Source organism: Octopus sinensis, linkage group LG1 (assembly GCF_006345805.1).
Source record: "Octopus sinensis linkage group LG1, ASM634580v1, whole genome shotgun sequence".
Taxonomy (NCBI): domain Eukaryota; kingdom Metazoa; phylum Mollusca; class Cephalopoda; order Octopoda; family Octopodidae; genus Octopus; species Octopus sinensis.
Window position 1 is genome coordinate 163,188,704 of NC_042997.1, and position 20,949 is coordinate 163,209,652.

Genomic DNA, 20,949 nt, shown 5'->3' on the forward strand with positions numbered 1-20,949 from the left:
TCCATTTGCCTATTTTAAAGATATTATTAGTAACATTAGCTTTATACTTGGGTTTCTGTCTACTGCTCTCCAACAGACTGAATTAAATATCCCAAGTTTAGACTAATAGTATTCATATCTTTATCATATATAATGGAGTTAATCCTCTAATGCATCTCTTTGAATCACATGCCATTTATAGACATGCCCATGTGATAAAGAACTTTTTTTTGCAACTATATGGTTTCAGGTTCTATCCCACTGCACTGCACTTTTAGCAAATAGCTTCTATAGCCTTATGTTGAACAAAACTTTGTAAATGAAATTTGATTGATGTCAAGTGTGCAAATAGTCATTAGAGCAACTATTTCTGTTCTTTGGTGGTGGTGCTGCTGCTGCTGGTGCTGGTGGAATTTGTCACCCAGTTTAACACTCTCACTGGCATTTGGGTTCCTTTAGCAGAATTCATTCTGTTTCATGCATTTGGGATAGGTCTGCAGTTTGAAAAGAATATGTTTTAAATATGACATATATAATGAAGATATTCTCGCTTGTAATAATTAACCAAACTGATTTAGTTAAATTAAATTTGATTGATTTTATACAATGAGTGATGAATTGAAACAATTGTAGGTTTTGTCAATGTATTAATAAATTTTTATTAATCTTATCTCTATCTTCTCTCTTGGTTTTTATGATATTAATAATATAGGTGTGTGCCTATATTATTTGGTATTCAACCAGTCTAATCTTGGATATTTTTATCACTCCGAGGTTTATATCTTCCATTGTACTTTGATCTATATATATATATATATATAAAAAACCATGCCAAAACTGACCTCGCCTGTATGTGGCACCAGCATAGGTGAGGTCAGTTTTGGCATGGTTTTTAATTTTTTTCCAGCTGTAAAAACCATGCCAAAACTGACCTCATCTGAACTGGTGCCAAGTAAAAAGCACTCAGCTAACTCTGCAAAGTAGCTGGTGCTAGGATGGGCATCCAGCTGTAAAAAAACCCATACCAAAACAGACACAAGTATGGTGCAGGCTTCTGCCTGCCCAACTCTTGTAAAATTGTCTGACCCATTCCAGCATGGAAGGAAAATGCTAAACATTGATGATGATGTGGTGGTGGTGGTGGTGGTGTGGTGGTGGTGGTGGTGGTGGGCTGAATATATATATATATTATATATATATATATATATATATATTTAACCCTTTAGTATTCAGATTTGTTTGTCAAATATAATGCTTATTTGTTCACATTATTTAAAATTATTCATGCATTGTCTCATAACTTCAAGATTCTTTGTTTTAGAAAGACATTGCAGGGTAGGGGTGAGAGGCTGGATCTGGCTGCTTTGAACATAAAAAAGGTAGAATGTGTGTGGGCAGATCTGGTCAGTTTGAATACTAAAGGGGTATATAGGGACTGGATCTTGAAGTACACATAAAGATATAAATAATAGCAAAACAATGGGTTGAAAAACCCTTTTAGATAGAAAAATTTCAAGGCTGTCTGTGGGACTTGAACTCAAATTTCCTGTAGATAGGTGGTCTACCATTGGACTAAAACAACCGTTTGAATTTCTTTATTCTTTCTAGTAATAATTGCCTGATGTCAGCAATCATTGTTATCATCATTTCACATCTGTTTCCAAGCTGGCACGGGTTGGACAATTTGACTAGAGCTGGCAAGCTGGAGGAATATGCCAAGTTCTGTTGCCTGTTTTAGCATGGTTTCTATGGCTGGCCGCACTTCATAATACCAACCACCTTACAGAGTGTACTCTCTTTTACTTGTTTCAGTCATTTGACTGCAGCCATACTGGAGCACCACTTTTAGTCGAGCAAATCGACCCCAGGACTTATTCTTTGTAAGCCTAGTACTTATTCTATCAGTCTCTTTTGCCGAACCACTAAGTTACAGGGATATAAACACACCACCATCGATTATCAAGCGATGTTGGGGGGACAAACACACACACAAACACATATATATATACATATACATATTTACAACGGGCTTCTTTCAGTTTCCACCTACCAAATCCACTCACAAGGCTTTGGTCAGCCCAAGGCTATAGTAGAAGACACTTGCCCAAGGTGCCACACAGTGGGACTGAACCCGGAACCATGTGGTTGGTAAGCAAGCTACTTACCATACAGCCACTCCTGTGCCTATACTGGGTGCTTTTTTCATTGGCACCAGCACCAGTGGGATCGCCAAGTAACTTACAAGACAAGGTCCCCTAAACTGGAACGAGTAGTACTGCAGGAGGTGGCTTTGTACCAGTTGATAAGAGGTTAAAAGAATAATAAAGGGATAGAAATAGGTGCCGTGCAGTGGAAGAGATACATGGATACTCCAGTTGGAGAAGATGAGAGAGAAAAGTAAAGATGAAGAGGGTGAAAGAGATGGTGGAGAATATGTATCAGGACATACCCCCAAGGTACAGTGGGTTTTGAATATAGGTGAAATGATTCAGAGGATTGGACTAGGTTATTGGGCAATGGGGGACAGAGGTAAAGTTTCATAAGAATGTGAGGAGAGATGATTAGATGGGATACAGGTGACTGCAGTAATTGATGGTGAGAGATATAAGAGTGGCTCAGCAGGTTGGGTTATGATAGATATGTGTGAGCATTGATAGTGGTAGCAAATAGGAAAACAGGTGTTAAGGATGGGATATAGCAGAGGGGAGAGAGCATGGTTGGAGGAAGAAAATGAGGAATGGAAGGGATGCTAGGATAGAGGAACAAAGAGGAAGGTGATAAAAGGAAGAGGATGAAGAATGCACCTATTCTGCTTTCAGGTGATTGTGGTAGCTGAATAATACCAGAGATATAGAAATGATGGGAGTTACAGAACGAGATGTGGTGGGGAAAAGCTTGACGGGAGCAGTGAGAATGGAAGTGGGGCAGAGCTCTGCATGTACAAGCATTTATCAAGGTGGTTTTAAGATATCAATTCTGTTGTGGTGGATAGGACTTCTCAAGCACAGCAAAGCACCAGTTATCTCGGTCCTTTATCATCCTCTAGAAAGTGAGGAAAGAGAGATGGTGATAATGGTATCTATGTAAAAAAAAGTTGCCATTAAACAAAACAGGTAACACAAACACGTCAATAAAAAAAAGATCGGAAATATTTTCTGAAAATAGTAAGAATGTTTAATATCCATTTTTTACATTGTATCATGCAATCAAGAAAAGGAAACTTAACAATATTAACAAATTTAATAAGAAAGATAATGTTTGATAAATCATAATCATCATCATCATCGTTTAAAGTCCGTTTTCCATGCTAGCATGGGTTAGACAGTTCAACCAGGGTCTGGGAAGCCAGGAGGCTGCACCAGGCTCCAGTCTGATCTAGCAGTGTTTCTACCGCTGGATGCTCTTTCTAATGCCAACCACTCTGTGAGTATAGTGGGTGTTTTTTTATGTGCCAGGCAAGGCTGGCAACGGCCATGGTTGGCTGGTGCTTTTTACGTGCCACCGGCACAGAAGCCAGTCAAGGCGGCACTGGCATCGGCCACATTCGGATGGTACTTTTTACATGCCACAGCACAGATATCACAACTACAATTTAAGTAAAGTTAAAGAAATTTACTGGAAATTGAAATACCCTTTCTCATAAAAGGTATTCCAGTTTAATGTGTATACAAGGGGGTGCTGAAAAGTTCCTGGCTTTAAGGGTATTGCAAAAGTCCTGCTTGAAGACCCAACCTTCCAATTTTTTTTACAGGACTTAGAAAAACTGAAGGTACCACTGCAATAAGTGTGTGAATCTGAGAGGGGAATATGTTGAACAAAATCATAATTAACTGCTCCTCCTGTGTTTTCTTTTACCCAAAGCCAAGAACTTTTCATCGCCCATTCTTATTAACAGAGGCAGAAAAAAATGTTACTGAAGCAAGGCATTATGGATGTCTGTCATTAAACTAACTTATAAGCGAATAATAATTAAATTTTATTTTATCACTATATAGTCACTGTTAAGGCAGAAAATATAATAATTAAGGAAAACAGGGGTCGTAGGGCTTTGATTAATAACAATGTGATGGTTGATTTTCTTTATAGAGTATGCTATATTTTGTTATCATTGGCTAGCAAAAGACCTTAATAGTTACAATTAATACCCACTGATTCCCCCTTCCTCTCTAGTTATCTACCTTAGCTTAACAGCATGCCCTTTCTTGTGGATCTATTTTTAATTCTGTTAGAAAAGCTACTCATTTGACTTTAGACTATAAAGTATTTGTGTGTGTGTGTGTATGTATGCATGCATGCATGCATGTATATATATATATGTATGTGTGATATATATAAATAAATATATATATATATATATATATATATAGGTTTGTAGTTTTGAGTACTTTTCCATTACTTCAATAAGGGAATATATAACCTGTGTACAAAATGGTTTATAAGAGAGAAGAGTATCCATGACTAGTTTCCTACCTCTCAGTTGCCAAAGTTAAGAATACACATGCACACACACACACACGTATGTACCTATGTATGTATATGTGCATAGGTATGTACGTATCTATGTATGTATGTATGTACATACATACATATGCATGTATGTATGTATGTACATACATACATATGCATGTATGTATGTATGAAAGAATAGAGATGGAGAGAAAGCAAAGACCAAAGTCCTAGTAAGCTGGGAACAGAGAGGACTCCTTTCAAGAAAATGGCTCTGCTCAATAGGTAGGAATGGCATAGGTAGAAATTCGCCTGACTGGCCCTCGTGCCGGTGGCATGTAAAAGTACCCACTACACTCTCAGGGTGGTTGGTGTTAGGAAAGGCATCCAGCTGTAGAAACTCTGCCAGGTCAGATTGGAGCTTGGTGCAGCTATCTGGTTCGCCAGTCCTCAGTCAAATCGTCCAACCCATGCTAGCATGGAAAGCGGATGTTAAACGATGATGATGATGATGATGTACTCAGTGAAAGTTATATAAACATAAAAAGTGCAGTGGAATCACAGGAAGATTAACAGAGACAGGTTTTGGAAATGGCATAAGCACAGGAGCAATAAACACTAGGAATAAACAGGTAATAGATTTCTTCATATGCCAGGAGGTTCCCTAAAATTAGTAGATACATTTTGTCACTTAGGTGAAGAGAAAGTTCTGAAAGTATAGTTGCTAAAATAAGAATATTGTGTAGGAAGTTCAGAGAGTTTAGTAACAAAATCTCTCTTTCAGAGATAAAGGCAGATTGTATGATGCCTGTGTACGAACAGCAATGCTATATGGTAGTGAAACATGGTCCATGAATACAGAGTTCAGGTGAAGACTGGAAAGGAATGAAGCTAGCATATTCTCTTGAATGTGCAATGTCAGTGTGCATGTACAACAAAGTGCAAATGTATTGAGAGAAAAATTTGCCATAAGAGGAATCAATTGTAATGTACGAGAGAGAAGACTGCATCGGTATGGCTATGTGATGCACATGGAAGGAAATAACTGTGCAAAGACGATCACTAAATGAGGAAGAGGCAGTAGAAAAGAGTGTTATGAAAAGCCTGACAGCTAGAATTAGAACAAGATGGAAAAGTTCTGAGAGTTGTTATCATTGCTGATAACACAGATTCCCTCTTTAAGTGAAAGGTAGACTACGATTCTTGTGTACAATCTATGATGCTGTATGATAGTAAGATGTAGGTACTAAAGGTAGAGGATGTGTGATGGTTGGTAAAAAAAAATGTGAGCATGATTTGCTGGATGTGTAATAACACTGTGTGATCAACGTGACACAGATGAGTTGAAAGAAAAGCTAGGTATAAGAGGAATGTCCATGTATAAGAGGAAGTTGGGCTGGTACAGAGATGTAATGTGTATGAAGATGGCAAGTGGGTGAAAAAGTGTGAGGAGATTCAAGTGAAAGGAACCAGTAGAAGAAAACTTTGGAAGACATGAGCAGAAGTAGTGAATGGTAATCTCAGGAAGATAAACTTCTCAAAGGAGTTGACAAAGGAATGCAACAAATAGTGGGAGGTTGTATTGAAGACCTGTCTAATCTATGCAAACATAATTGCATGTGTCAAACAGAATTAGTTGAGGTAGATCAACCAAGGGTGGATGCTCTTCTTATCACCAACCCTAACTTGTTTCCAAGGAAGGTAATATTTTGTTTTGACCAGACATGTTTTTACTGAAGACTGTAAACTATCATAAAAAGCCATGTAATTTGCACACCTGTGTAATTTATACAGGTGATTTACAAGATAAAAATTGTTGAAAAAGCTTCTAATGGTGTAAAATTCACATCCAAAAGTTTTCAGAATTGCCGATATGGCCAGGGGATAAAGGTTTTCAATTTAGTTGTATTTAGCATAATTTCACTTATGATTAGATTTTATTACATTTTCATTAAATAAAAATAATTTCTGTTTAACAGGTATCACATTGAAAGCTAGTAAATTACGAAGTGTTTGTGTTTTTTATAAAAAACTTTATTTTATATTTCTTGCCCACAAGAGATTATGCCCAATCTTTATCATACTTTTCAAATCATGATCACAGGAAAAGTTGTTGGATGTCTGGACGACTTCATTGCCCTGGTCTGCTCTGTCCACAACAACATGGTGGGTAGTGTATGACAGAAACCTCCATTACCTTATACAATGTTTAATGTTGTTTCACATTCATGTTGAATTATGCAGCAATCTTATGTTCTCTTCATAGAACACTTGTAATGTATGTATTACCAGTTCTTTTGGTATAGTAGATTTATGCTATTCTTGTTTATGTCTCCTCACAGACATGTATATTCTAACAAGTCACTTCTTAAATTTCGCACCTCACTTGTTCAATAAACACCAAGTTAAACTTGCAAAGCTGTTTATTTTCTCCTTTCAATTTTTAATGTTTATCTTAGCAGGTTACCAAACTATCAGTTTGGTCTTCTGACTAAAACAGTAATGACAAATTTTTAAGTTTGCTTGACATTTTATAAGTGTGAAAGGGATTAAAATTACAATACTCCATATCAAAGATTCTGACAAGAATAAACAGAAAACCAGAGCTTGAGACAAGAAGACACTTTCAACCAATCAGAATTCTGTTAACATAATCAGTTTGATCGGTCACAAGTGTCAACCAAGCTGATGTTTATTGGTAATTAAACTTATATTGCAATACTTGTCCGTATTTATCAGCTTTGTTTTTGTTAATAAGAATTATCAACAACTTTTCCTGTGATCATGATTTGAAAAGACATACAGAGTTGGCTTCAGTTCGTATCCGAGCATTGGGTTTGTCAGTTTCCATCCAGTCTCCTCAGCTGATGTTTGTGCCAAAAGTGACTTTGGAGTTGATGGTGAAAGAGTCGTGGTTAGAACTCATACAGGATGGTTGGTGCAAGTCAAGAATGTTGAAGATGCTCCTTTCTTCTCCTGCGTTTTGCCTCCTCATTCTGTTGTCCGTTCTGCTTGAAGGAGCTGGCTCCATAGCAGATAGTAGTCTTCCAGGCTGTCCTATCCATGGCAATCTATTCCCATGAAGGCTGGATGTTAGCAAGACCCAGAGGAGGTCCATTTGAGCTGGTCTTTAAAACAGACCTCCTCTGGGTCTTATTCAGATTGCAAGTTTTCCATAGAGCATGATCCTTGGGAGATGAGAGGGCTCCATACGCTGGATATAACCTGCCCAGTGGAGACAATAGTGAAGAATGGTGGCTTCAACACTTGGTAGAAAGCACAGTGAAGAACCTTATCATTGGAAACAGGATCTTCCCATTGTACGTTGAGAATCTATTGTAGCTTTAATTGCTGGAAGCATTCAAGGCACTTGAAGTCATGGCAGTCCAACATCCAAGTCGCACAAGCATAGAGTGGACAGGACAATGATCTTTGTCTAGATGGTTAGCACTTGATTGAAGAATACACATTGGCTGAGTCTGCCAAAAACAGAGTGGACCGCCCCAATCTTGTACTCCATGACCTTTTCACACATGGGGGTCTTCAAAAGGATACTTCCAAAGTATGTGAAGTGTTCAACTCCTAGGGGTTGGCCGTTGATGTTAATGTTTGTGGGTGGACTGTTCTAGTCTGGTGCAGGTTGGATCAGTGTCTTGGTTTTTAATGTGTTTACCTGCATAACGAAGCATTCGTAAGCGCATTGTAAAGATCGGCTGTCCTTTGTAGGCTATCTGTGGTCCAGCTTGGAGTGGCATTGTCATCGGCATACTGCATCTCACAGACTGTGATGGCAGCGCTCCTCATCTTTGCATGGAGACGTGTGAGATTGAAGAGTCCACCATCCAAGCAATAGCACATGCTGATGGAAGGCAAGTCTAGAGGGATTTCATTGAACATGGTGGCCATATACAGAGAGAAACAGGTTGGTATCAGGACATATCCTTGCTTGAGACCCCAAGTGACAGGAAACGGGTCTGTCATATTCACTTAGTGAGTTTACATGCACAAGGATGAATTATGATGTTGTCGTCGGCGTTAGATACAGTAAAATGTGGCCCGGAACGTGATTACCAGCATGAACGTCAAACTAAAAAGTAGTTAACGATTCAATGGTTTAAGTAAATGTATACAGAAAAGGTAAGCATTATACTGTCCAGTATAAATAAAAGTCAACTTCATTATACTTTTTCTGTAAAAACCTATTCTAACATTAAATGTGTCAACTTCTTGTACGAATGTTTACATTTGTACATCATTTTACAACAAAAAAAATTTCTGGAAATGATCTACTCATGTAATTTATACACCTGCTAAAGTTTATTTTTATTTTTGTGAAAAAATGTGCATAAATTACATGGGTTTTTACGGTAATTATGTTACTTGAGTGATGGTTTAACCCCGTTTGCAACACACAAACACACACAGGCACACACCTACATACATACATATATACATATGAATACAGACATACACATGCATGTTTGTATGTATGTATGTATATATGTATGTATGTATTTATGTATGCGCATGCTTACCAGAACAGTTAACTTAAAATAGATTTCAGATTTAGCATTTACAAATATAATTTCTGCAATAAACTCTACACTAAATATTTGCTTTCTTTCATATTCTCCACTCTTAGTCATTTCTTTTCATTTTCTTTTGATCTCTGTTGATTTCAGATTTGATTGGTATCTACCACCAATCAACAATTCATATTCAGAGATGTTTGCATCAGACTATTTCTATCATCTTTTATAATGTTACAAGTAATATCTCCTGTCTGTATATCCATAATGATTGTAGAAAATTACTCAGGAACACCATCAGCACAAGGAGTAACAGTTAAATTAAAGCCATCATGCATGAAATGAAGAAAGAAAAGTCTAGGTTTAGATAATTAATAATGTTTATGCAAAAAAGAGGAAAAAGCATTAGATCAATGAGTAATCGCTTTTACTTGTTTCAGTCATTTGACTGTGGCCATGCTGGAGCACCACCTTTAGTCGAGCAGATCGATCCCCAGACTTATTCTTTGTAAGCCTAGTACTTATTTTATCGCCCTCTTTTGCCGAACCGCTAAGTTACAGGGACGTAAACACACCAGCATCAGTTGTCAAGGGATGTTAAGGGGACAAACACAGACACACAAACATATACATATATATATATATATATATATATATATATATATATACATATACACGACGGACTTCTTTCAGTTTCTGTCTACCAAATCCACTCACAAGGCTTTGGTCAGCCCAAGGTTATAATAGAAGACACTTGCCCAAGGTGCCACGCAGTGGGACTGAACCCGGAACCATGTGGTTCGTAAGCAAGCTACTTTCCACACAGTCACTCCTACGCCTATATAGTAATATTGATTTAATGTGATTTTGCTAAGCAGGGTTGCAAGATCAGTTTCTTAAAAAACAGAACAGGCAAAAAATATTCAAAAAAATAGTAGTTTCTGTCAGAAAGTATTCATAGCCCCAAATGAAAATTTTGTTTGTAAATCTGTGTGTGTGTGTGTGCACGCGCGTGTGCATGACACTATATGAAACAATAAAAGCATAGTGCGAATTACAACTCAATATGACAGTCTTGTTAAGGCAAAGTTTAACAAGTTGTAAATATATTCCTTACTATCATAAAGCAATATAGAAATATTAATTCAGTTTCAAAGAAATGTTTCAATTAATGAAAGGGATAAGCACCAATTTCAGGCACTGCTAGGTCTTTTTCCCTGACGTTTGTAGTATATATCACTTCATGTTAAAAAAAAAAAAAATAATAATAATAATAATAATAATAATAACAGTTCATCCATTCATAATTTACTGTTATGTTTAGGCTCATTTGTTTTTATTGTTATTGTAGTTGATGTTGTTGCAACTAACTGACTATGCTGTTTGCTGTAGCATATATCAATTAGAGTTAGTAGGTCTTCCATGATGCTGACATGTTTGTCTACGGATCCACTTCACTTCATCAGAAATACTTCTATCAAGAAGGAGAATCCCCCATCTATTAAATAGTTTACAAAATGAGAAACAACACAAAACGAAAAAAAGCACAACTTGTCTGCTAGCAATTTACACAGCTGGTGATGACACTTGTTATATCATCTCACTAGAACAAGATTACTTAGTGAACAATGAAAAACCTGTAATGCTTTCTCACACAGCTCTTGAATATTTATTAGGAATCTCATTTGACATTTACAATTTTCCTGCTCTTAGTCCTCCTCCCACTCTCTCTCTCTCTCTCTTTCTCTTTCCTGCTTTCTCCCTCTATTTCGCTCTCTCTCTCTTTTCCTCTCTCTCTCTGTATCTTTTTTCATTCTCTTCACACATATATGTATACATACATGCCAATATATACTCACATGTATATATATATATATATATATATATATATATATATATCTACTACATATGTTGGAAATTCTGTCTATTGATGTGTTTGTGGAGTTGTTAGCTAATTCCTCCTTCATCGTTTTATCAATTTTGATGAAACTTGACACATAAGTAGAACTCATGTCTGGAAACCTCATGGCATACTCAGGGCCCCTGGAAGGGATCCTTATATATGTCTAATATATTTTATTTTAGAAACCAAGGGAAATAATCCATTCGTCCCTGGAAGGGATCCTTATATATAGCCAAGGGAAATAACCCATTCATTTTCCTAAATTATTTGGTAAAAATGAAATTGAGCATGTTTATTTCTTAGTATTTGAACTGTTAGAGTTATTTTTGTAATTTATCCACTACAACCCTTAAACAAGTAAATAGTATTTTCCTAAACAATAGATCCACTTATTTTGGTTAGTGACTTATTCACAAATATACCAACACTAGTGTCCCTGAGGGTAATATTGTCTGGGAACGCACAAAAGCCCTTTTCAGAGTTATTTATTTGAATTGTTATTATCTCATATCTGATTAGCCTGTTATTACATAACATGCTTCACGATTTTAGTATACATACCTCATTAGTATTTCCTCCTGTGTTCTATATACTCTGGGAATACATTAAAGCCCTTTTCAAGGCTACTTTATTTGAATTTTTACTATTTGGTAACTAATTCCATGTTATTACATAACTGACTTCACAATTTGAGTATTCATAACTTCCTGAGAATTCCTAAAAACAAGATTCTGTGTAAGACAGTTCAGTATTCTCTGTAAATGCACAAAATCCGTTTTAAGGGCTACATACTTTGTATTGTTGTTATTGGATTAGTGAAACAATTATGAGAACAGAACCAAGGGATAAATCTTACTATATATATAGCATCATTAACATTTAATGTCCGTTGTCCATGTTGGCATGGGTTTGATGATTTGACTTGTGCCAGCAAAAAGAGGGGCTGCACCAGATTCCAGTCTGGTTTCTAAGGCTCCATGCCCTTCCTAATGTTAACCACTCTGAGAGTGTAATGGGTGTTTTTATGTGCCAGTTGCATGACACCAGTATCTGCTACAACTATGATTTCACTTGGTTTGATGGGTCTTCTACTCAAGCACAACATGTTGCCGAAGTAATCAGTGATTTGTTATTAACTCCATGAGGCCCAATGCTCTACATGCAAACACACACACACACACATAATTAAGATTCAGTTGAATTAGGTACTTAAGTTGAGGCACCAAGTCAGTCTGGTATTATCCACAAAGCTCAAAGTAAGGTGAATAAAATCAAAATAAGCAACAGGATATCAAGAAGTGATGCAGTACGACTGCTTCAAGCAATCCTTTGATCAACTTAAATACAAGGCTATCATCAGCTGCACAAATAAATAGAATTTTAATCAGTCGGATACATTAATATAATTTTACTCAGATACTTTAACAGAGCAAAAAGATGGAAGAAATTCATGTTCTTGCTATTGTAGCTAAGAATATACTACACTTCCAAGAAAGGCATGAAGCTTACTTGAGTCATAGCTTGTAAAGGATTTTTATAATTTATTTGTCTTTTTCTCAACTACTAAATCTAAGACTAGAGGACTGTGTCTGTTTAAAATGAAGGGCAAGAGTGACTTGACAGCTCATGGCTAGGTATGATCGTAAATATTGTCAAGATATTAGGAGTAGTAAATTGGGTATATAGTAACTGTCTATAAAGGAGGCTGGATAGGGAAAACCCTAAATCATGATGTTAATTACCAGTTAAAGGGGCAAGACGCAAATAAAACCTATGATGTTAATACAGAGGAAATGTTATCATGGTGTACTATGGGTGATTGTTTATAAACAATATTGTTATGCTGTATAAAGATAAAATTTAAGATTCTTAAAAATGATAACATAACCAAAATAGGTAAAATGTGTGTATCTATATATATATATATAAATTTTCAACATTAAAAAGTAAAGATTACATAGAATCAGTTTTATATTCATTTATGTACTTAATTATTTAAGTGGTTTCTATAAAGACTGCTTTGGGCATTTACTTATGGAATACTGGGAAGATAAACATGCTTTCTATATATTAATTATTAGCCAAGAATCAGAAAAAATAAAGACGTGTACAGATACACACACATATTTATCTATGTGTACACATACACAACTATTTATGTGTTTATATGGATATAGTATAACCATCTCACATAGACCTAAGTAACTAAAAAGTATCTATTTACAAACAAGAAAGATAACAATTTATAAGGGATAAGAGGTTAATAGGTTATGCAAATATATGCATATATACACATATACAAATATTTATACATTTATATGTATTTATTTGTCGAACCCATGCTAGCATGGAGAACGGACATTAAACGATGATGATGATGATGATGATCTCACATAAACCTAGTAGCTGTAAATCTCTATTCAAGAGCAGTAACAACTTTAAAGGATAAGAGGTTAATATGTAAGGATATCATCATCATCATCATCATCGTTTAGCGTCCGCTTTCCATGCTAGCATGGGTTGGACGGGTCAACTGGGGTCTGTGAAGCTGGAAGGCTTCGTCAGGCCCAGTCAGATCTGGCAGTGTTTCTACGGCTGGATGCCCTTCCTAACGCCAACCACTCCGCGAGTGTAGTGGGTGTTTTTTACGTGCCACCTGCACAGGTGCCAGACAGAGCTGGCGAACGGCCACGAACGGATGGTGCTTTTACGTGTCACCGGCACGGGGCCAGGCGATGCTGGCAACGGACACGAACGGATGGTGCTTTTACGTGCCACCAACACGGGGCCAGACAGAGCTGGCAACCGGCCACGAACGGACGGTGCTTTTACGTGTCACCGGCACGGGGCCAGCCGAGGCTGGCAACGGACGCGAACGGATGGTGCTTTTACGTGCCACCGACACGGTTGCCAGACAGAGCTGGCAAACGGCCACGAGCGGACGGTGCTTTTACGTGTCATCGGCACGGGGCCAGCCGAGGCTGGCAACGGACACGGACGGATGGTGCTTCTACGTGCCACCGACACGGGACCAGACAGAGCTGGCAAACGGCCACGAACGGATGGTGCTTTTACGTGCCACCGACACGGGGCCAGACAGAGCTGGCAAACGGCCACGAACGGACGGTGCTTTTACGTGTCACCGGCACGGGGCCAGGCGAGGCTGGCAACGAACACGAACGGATGGTGCTTTTACGTGCCACCGACACGGGGCCAGGCAGAGCTGGCAAACGGCCACGAACGGATGGTGCTTTTACGTGTCACCGGCACGGGGCCAGCAAGGTAAGAAAACAAAATAAGAATTTATAGAAAATGATAAGAATATATATAACTTACATTTAAAGAGACAGGGTATTAAAATTTGAGGTAGGGAAGAGATAAAGGTAACCCTAAGAGAGGAGGTAGTAGGTATGGAAGTAGTAAGGGTAGTTAGAGGTATTCCAACTGAAGAGATTTTATAAGTTGCAATGTTACAGGTATTATCACATATATGATTTTATAGTTTCTAGTGGGTATATAATTGGGAGACTTACTTACATAAAAGCCAATACAAATATACATAATATGATCAGTAGGGTAAACCATCATAGAAAGGAACAAATAGTTTAATCACCAAAAACATGAAGAAGTCAGACTAACTAGGCAGCAGTTTTCATGGGATAGTAATTATATAGCACACCACGTATCATAACATATTGCTTATAACATGTGCAAGGCAATTTAATTCACCATATAACTCAATATCCCATGATTTTATTATATATAATACTAGAGGGTAAGTTTACAACAGATACGACACCAAAATTAATTTCCACCATCAAAGTTCTCTCTGAGAACTATATATATATATATATATGTGTGTGTGTGTGTATATATATATTTGTATGTATGTATGTATGTATGTATGTATGTATGTATGTATGTATAATAATATAAATAATATATAAATATATGCACATATACATACATATATGTACATACCAACATATATATGTATATATACATGCATATATGAGTACAAGACATAAAAAAAACGTTGAACACAATGAGAAACAAAAACATAGAAACAAACTTTTTTCAAACAATGAAAAAAACAAACAGAGAAATGAGACATACAAACAACAAAGAATATTCCCCTTCTTCAGTTGTCCTTGTTTCATCTACTCCACATTTCAAAGGCAAGGACAAGATGTGACTTCATTGAAACAGTCCTTCCCGCAAAGCAAATTAAGTAGAATTTGGAATTTTTTGCGGAAGGTGAAAGTAGTAACAAGAACAGGACAGTGAGAACAAAACAGTAAAAAGAACGGGAACAGTGAAAACAAAACAGTAAAAACAAACGGTGTGGGCTGTTAAGCCAAGACGGTAGAAAAATTATTATGAATGCGAGGAAGATGAGCTTATGAAGGAGACAGTATAAGCACGTTTTTTCTTTATGAAGGTTGTGGGCAGAAAGATAGATTATCTTTCATCATGTGTCAGCGATGAGAGCATTGAGGAGGAGAAGTGAGAGAGAGGGAACAGTGAAGAGGAGAGAGGAAGAATAGGGAAAGGTGGGAGAGAAAACCAGAAAGGATGAAGAACAAGAGAGGAAGAGAGATAGACAGAGAAGAGATAGTAAAGGTAGAAGAGTGTGCATCATAATTATTAAGATAAAACTTCATATATATATATATATATATATATATTTATATATACACATACACACACACATAATATATGTCACCTTATTTCATCATTTAACCTCCGCATTCCAGTTTGGCATAAGTTGGATGGTTTGACAGGGTCTAATAAACTCAAGAACTGTATCATGCTGTAGTGTCTGCATTGGCATGGTTTCCACAGCTGGATGCCTTTCCTAACACCAACTGCTTTACAGCATGTGCTGAATGCTTTTTCCATGCCACTAGCCCTAGTGATGTCACCATGCAGCTCACAAGACTACAAACCCCTAATTGTGAAGGCTGATTTCAGAATACTGCATCTTATAAAGGACATGACAAATCATCACAAGAAATACCTCGGAGCTGTACTGTAGCTGATATGTCTAATGTAAGCCGACATGGAAAAATAAAGCTTGCATAAAATAATAATGACTATGGAAAATGCAGTGGTGTTGACACCTGTGGCACTGACAGCTGTGGTGCCACAGCAATGGCAGCAGCAGCAGCAATGGCAGCAGCAGCAGCAATGGCAGCAGCAGCAGCAATGGCAGCAGCAGCAGCAAAAGCAGCAGTGATAACAATGATGGTGATATTTCTGACAGCTAAGTAAACTGTGGAATTGAGAATTAAAATTTGTTGAATATACAATGAGAGACTTGTCATAGATTTTAACCTCAAGAACTTTGAGCTGGTGGTCAAAGTTAAACCTATTGCTGGTGTCACTAGACATATCCATTTAGCAGCCATTATCCTTACAACACAGTGCTGTATATTCCAATGAGCATTTCAGTGTTGATTTCTCTTCTCTTCCATGTCTTTGAGTCAAATATTGGTTTCAAATGTTGACACAAAGGCAGTAATTTCAAGGGAAGGCGTAAGTCCAATTAAATTAATCTTAATTTTCATCTGGTACTTATTTTAACAACCTTGAAAGGATGAAGGACAAAGTCCACCTTAGTGGAATTTGAACTCAGACTGTAAAGGCAGATCAAAGGCCATTAAGCACTTTGCCCAGTATGCTAACGATTCTGCCAGCTTACTGTCCTACTTTTGCATCAAATATTAATTTCAAATTTTGATATAAGGTCAGCAAATTCGAGGGAGGGGGTAAGTCAATTACCTCAATCCCACTGATCAACTGGTACTTATTAATGACCCCATAAGAATGAAAGGCAAAGTTGACCTCAGCATAATTCACTCAGAATGTGAAGACAGACGAAATACTGCAAAGCATTTTACCCAGTATGCTAACAATTCTGCCACCTCACAGCCCCACATTTCAGTCAATTATTAATACTCAAATGTTTTGTTCTTCACATAAACACAAAGTCATTGCACTCATTGGATCCATTCTTAGCTTTGATTTGAAATAGTCCAGAGCTATTAGAAACATAAATTTACAATGTAGTTTCCAGAACACAAATTGGTAGCGGATGGATATTATTAGAAGTAAATATTTAAACATTGATAATTCATGTGGACACTTTGATGAGTAACTGCTTATGAAAGCTAGCCAATCACCAACAAGTTTTGGTAAACATCTAATCTGAGTTTTTACTAGCATTAGACAGTAAGCCTGCAAACCTGTATGTAATAAAAATGACTAATGCAAAGACAACCTCACTATAAAGCAGGAAGCTATCTTTCATAAAGATCATGAAGCTATGAAAAATCTCCACAGATGGTGATGTAAAGAAAACAGAAAGGTCTATGATGAATAATAAACACACATGCCTGATTACACAAGGAAAAATATCAAAACACAAAACTGAATCTATTCTGAATGGTTTCTGACAATATGCACTGACTCTTAAGCTACAATTGGCATTGTATACCTAATAGACTTTGCTTCCAGCAGCATTCAACAAACAAACAATAAACAAATAGGTTATAAATTTGTCTCTTGATTGGAAAACAGTCTAAGTCACTCTCAAATATTTATGATTGTGATATAGAAATATTTGACAATTCTCCAACTGATAAACCCCACTGCATACAAGACTTAAAAGCCAGCAGCCATTAACCAAGATAAGGAACAAAAATGTTTGATTTTTAAGAAGGGCAAGCAAAAGGTGTGAACTATCAGTTGGGCCAAATTAATGAAACTATATAAAAAAAAAATGTGAATGATATGATAAAGATAGATAATGATGAAAGCCAGCTATTAAATGTCAGAGCTAAGAACACTGCTTGATTGTATATTTATTGATTTCATGGATGAAATATGTATTAACATGGCAAGTTGCTTTATAGCTGTTATATTTTGTGTGTGTAGGGTTGTGTGTGATCAAAAAGAATGAAAAATTTTGATGATGAAGCTCAATATAGATTGATTCCTTCTTTGGCACAAAGCCTTAATTTAAAGATGGAAACTGAGATATTATTACTTCCATTCATTTTCAAAGGGTTATTAACTATATAAGGAGGAAATTATTTAGACATACACACAAAAACATGTATACACACACACACATATGTTGACATGTTTATGTCTGTGTATCTATATATGTACATACATACATACATACATACATACATACATACATACTACATACATACATACATACATATATATATATATATATATTAGACTCATGTATTTATATATATGAAAAGCAGCTTGTCTTCTAAGCATATTAAATTGAAAACATGACCATGTTATGATTTTTATTCATTTTCAAATGGTATTATCTAAGTAAGGGAAGAATATTTAGACACACAGACACACACACTCACATGTACATATGTGTGTGTGTGTACATGTATGCACAAATATATATAAATATGTATGTATGTATGTATGCATAGGTATGCAGACATAGCTATGAGGTTAAGAAGTTCACTTCCCAACCATATGGTTTCAGGTTCAGTCCCATTGCACAGCACAATTGGTAAGTGTCTTCTGCTATTGTGCTGGATTGAGCAAAGCCTTGTGACTGGATTTCTAATGTAAACTGAGAGAAGCTCATCAGCTGTGTGTGTGTGTGTGTGTGTGTGTGTGTGTTTGTGTATGTGCATGTGTGCATATATCATCATCATATCATTACCATCATCATCATCATCATCATCATATAACGTCCATTTTCCATGCTGGCATGGGTAGGATGGTTTGACAGGAGCTGGCAAGGCCAGGGGCTGCACCAAGCATCATAGTCTATTTTTGGTTCAATTTCTACAGCTGGATACTCATCCTAATGCCAACCACAGTTAACAGGAGGAGGAAAGAGTGATGTCTTTGAGTAGACTGCTGGAAAGAGCTAGAGCGAGAGAGAGAAACAGGTATAGTGCACAAGGAGAGATAATTTGGTGGTTTGGTGAGATGGTCAGTGTAACATGAGGGTGTGAAGAACAATATTCAGGAACAAATCAAATATGATGTTGATAAGCCACAAAAATGGCAAAATATCAGTATCCATCACTCCTGAATTCGATTGGAAGTGAGTTGTCTTACCTTTCTATGACTTTCAGGTACCGTAAATCCTCGAGTATAATCCGCATTTTTTTCCCAAAATTTAATGGTTAAAATCCCTAGTGTGTACTATATACGAGGTTAAAAATGAAAAATATTTTCTAAGCAATGTCCGAGTCTCTATTTGCTGTCCGGCAATGTTTATTCAGATGCATTTTGTGATGCCGGGCGGGAAAATACCTTAAGCTAAGCCTGAAAGCAATGAAGTCATAAAAGAATCATCCATAACTTGCAGTAAGCAACATTTATTAAAATAAAAGTATTCAGAACACAGAATAACATATAACAAAAACAATTTGCAAACATTTACATTCCCATATAACAGTTAAGAACCTCACCATTATTGTATTATGCATGTGTGGAAGTGTTTATTCGACTAGGTGCCGCTGGCTTAATTATGTATGACTCAAGTTATAGAAGGGGTGCATATTATACACAAGGTTTAGGTTTTTCAAAAGTACAGCCCCCTAAAAATCCCCTGTGTATTATACTCAAGGGCGGACTATACTCGAGGATTTACGGTATTTTAACACCCAGCATTATCAGGGAGCAAACCAGTGAATAAACAAAACACCAGTATCGGCCACATTGCCTCCATGTGGTCCAGCATTGAGCGTGTGTGATTGATAATGTTTATTACACTAGTACTGCTTTTAATTTCATCACCATCATCTTCATCATTTAGCATCTGTTGTCCATGCTGGCATGAGTTCGACAGTTTGAACAGGGCTGATAAACTGAGGGGCTGCACCAGACTTCAGTCTGATTTGGCATGGTTTCTACAGCTGGATGCCCTTCCTAACACCAACCACTCTAAGGGTGTAACTGATGCTTTTACCAGATACCAGCACGGATGCCAGTTTTGTGACACCAGTATCTGCCACAACTACAATTTCACTTGGCTAGATGGGTTTCCTTCTCAAGCACAGCATATTGCCAAAGGTCTCATTACATGTCATTACCTCCGTGAGGCCCAATGCTCAAAAGGCACTTTTTACATGCCACTGGCATGGGTGCTAGTTATGCAACACAAGCATCGACCACATTGCTTCCATGAAGCCCAACACTCAAAAGTTACTTTTAATGTGCCACCGGCATGGGTGTCAGTTATGTGACTCCAACAATGGCCACAACTATGATTTCACTTGGCTTGATGGGTCTTCTTAAGCATGGAATATCGCCAAAGGTCTCAGTCACTAGTCATTGCCTCCATTAGGCCTAGTGCGTGTGTTTATGTATATACAACAGACACACACACATATTCCTTTTTTTTTTTTATTCATTTCAGTCTTTTGATTGCAGCCATGTTGGGGCACTGCTTTGATGGGTTTTAGTCAAATTAATCAACCCCAGTACTTTTTCTCTTTAAGTCTGGTACTTATTCTATCAGTCTCTTCTGCTGAACTTCTAAGTTACAAGGACATAAACAAACCAACTCCAGTTGTCAAGATGTAATTTGGAACAAACACAAACACAAAAACTCAATCACACACAATATATATATATACATGCACACACCTGCAAAGGACTGCTTTCAGTTTCTGTCAACCAAATCCACACACAAGGCTTTGGTTGGCCCAAGGCTTTGGTTGGTCCAAGGCTCTGGTCAGTCCAAGGCTTTGGTCAGCACAATACTCTTTATTCCCCCATCAGTGCTTGACAACTGGTGTTTGTATGTTTATGTCCTCATAACTTAGTGGTTTGGCAAAAGAAACCAATAGAATAAGTACTAGGCTTAAGAAATAAGTCCTGGAGTCAATTTGTTTGACTAAAACCCTTCAAGGTGGTGCTTCAGCATGGACACAGTGAAATGACTGAAACAAGTAAAAGAGTAATTACATGAGGTGGATGCCAGCAAAATTACATAGGCCTCATGGGCATGTTATTATGCAAAAGAATGACAACTCACCTCCAACAGATCTGAGACAAGAATACAAGGAAAATTCCTTTAAGTACCAC